The sequence below is a fragment of the Octopus sinensis genome, linkage group LG9 (genome assembly GCF_006345805.1).
Source record: "Octopus sinensis linkage group LG9, ASM634580v1, whole genome shotgun sequence".
NCBI lineage: Eukaryota > Metazoa > Mollusca > Cephalopoda > Octopoda > Octopodidae > Octopus > Octopus sinensis.
This window is the reverse complement of record NC_043005.1, coordinates 45,557,479-45,559,978: the sequence shown is the minus strand read 5'-3', so window position 1 is coordinate 45,559,978 and position 2,500 is coordinate 45,557,479.

The following is a 2,500-nucleotide window of genomic DNA, read 5'->3' as shown; positions in this document are numbered from 1 at the left end:
GAGTCATGTAGAGAGTGCTGAGAGAAAGATAGATGACCCAGCTGTTACATATGTGGAAGCAAAACCCACTTAAAAGCTTTCTACATAGAAAATCCAAAAGTATAAAAGTAACAGTATCAGTTCCTGAAGGTTGTCAGCTCTAGGGCAACACAAGGCACATCCCATGAGCTGGCAAGTGAAACTGCCCAGTCCTCAAGAGTGAGTTATGAGAGCCAAAAGCCCTTCCTCTGAACCACAACCAAAAAAGACAAGGGAAGCCAATCACAGCAACAACAACAACAAATACCAGTGAACAGCCAGGAAGCACCTCTCATGATAGCACCAGTCCATTCACTTACAAGGGAAAGAACCAAACAGAGACTAATGGACAACAGCACACTTTTATAAACTACACATACCAAAACATTTAAAGCTCAAAAAGTATGAGGTGAAATACATTTCTTTTGCAGAAGGAACATTTTTCTCTGCTAAACAATAATCCATATCTTATGAAGGAGAGTGTGTGGCCTATGATGTAGAACTAGCCCCTGATTTGAATGGAATGGTATTCACAGTCATTTGTAAGAAAAATAGTTTTAATAAAATATTTATACAATATTAACAAAGAATATCCAAATAAAGAAAGGCTCAAGAAGGAAATGGAATTACATTTTAAACAGTTTCAAAATAATGGAGCAATAGTTCAAATCTCAGATGATCTGTACAAAGTATATTTCAATGACCTTCACTTGATCAGGATACTATGATGAAACATACCACAAGTGCTATAAAAGATCTGGGGTACCCTGCACTGTCTGCAGCAGAGACATGTGGGTTCAAGCTTAGATCATCTATCACATTCCATGTAATGAATGCTATGTTTGCAAAATTAATAGCATAATTCAGCACTTTCTCATTTGCATCAAAGAAAATCCCCCAACCTCACCACCTTACCCGTCTACACCCACATTCTTTTCATTGGTTAAATGTCACAGTCACAGCATGACAATTCCTGTCAGAGCTGCAGACCAAAATATCGAGAACTTACGGATTAAAAAAAAAAAAATTTATTAGTCAATACAAACCAGCCATCAACAACTGACAAGAACTGAATGACACCTGTTGGCTAATCTTGCCATTTTCACTGCCCCCACTCCCATACAACACAAAATTTAACCCCAATTCCTCTTCATATACCCAGTCCTTGTCTCATCTGTTGACAATAAAATTTTGGTATAAGAATTCTGAGACATGTGCCATACTATACAATTTGCAACCCATCTTTGTCCATACTTAAAAAGCACATTGTCTAATCATAACATTATACAAAGTCAAAGCTACCACACAACTGGACATATTCTTCTCTGCTTCACAATCTTCAAAAGCAACTAAGACAAAACAGCATCTTCATCTGAAACATTTCATTATTACATTTTTTAAGATTAAAGTTTAATTTATATTATTATTCATATTTAATCTTTCTCCAACTTCATTGCGTTTTTTACATTCTGAAATATCTCAGATATGATGAAAGTGTAACTTTATACAAAGCATTTTTGCAGAGAGCTCAATAAATGAGAAAACATTTCATATCCAGATGAATGGTATGATATTCATCTGTCATTTCCGACAATGCATAAATCAGCAGCAGCTGAGATAATGATGATGATACTAGCCAAGACAGATTTAAGCTACCTTTAGTGGTTCTTACTCTTATCAAAGGATTGCTTCCATCTTGTTCTTTTTGGGGTCAGAAAAAAGACAAAGCCAGTATGTCTAATGGAGAGAGACAGTTAGGTGAAGAGATAGCTAAGAGACTCAGCAAAATTAAACTCACAAGCTTTTTAAAACTTAATGCCAACCTGCTTAAGACTTTCTGTTTCAAAGTAATCCAAATTAAAACCGTCCATTAAAACTCCTTGTTAATTTATGTTCTAAACACCTGCTTAATAACAATGAAGTTATTTAACTAAATTCTTCATTATTTTCAAAACTAATTGAAATAAAGACAGTGTATTTCAAAGGAAATATACTAACAAAAAGGTTAATATTGACAAAGTTATTTAACTAAATTCTTCATTTTCAGAAGTAATTGAAACGAAGGCAGTGTATTTCAACTGAAATATGGGAACAAAAAGGTGAATAGTGACAAAGTTATTTTTTCTAAATTTCTCATTATTTTCAAAAATAATTGAAACAAAAGACAGTGTATTTCAACAAAAATATAGTTACAAAAGGGTTAATAATGACAAAGATATTTAACTGAATTATTCTTTTATTCTTTTATTTGTTTCAATCATTTGACTGTAGCCATGCTGGAGCACTACTTTAAAGGGTTTTAGTTGAAGAAACTGACCCCAGGACTTATTCTTTATAAGCCTATCAATCGGTTTCTTTTGCTGGACAGCTAAGTCACACACACACACACACACACACATGACAAGCTTCTTTCAGTTTCCATCAAGCAAATCCACTCACAAGGCTTTGGCTGACCTGAAGTTATAGTAAAAGACACTTGCCT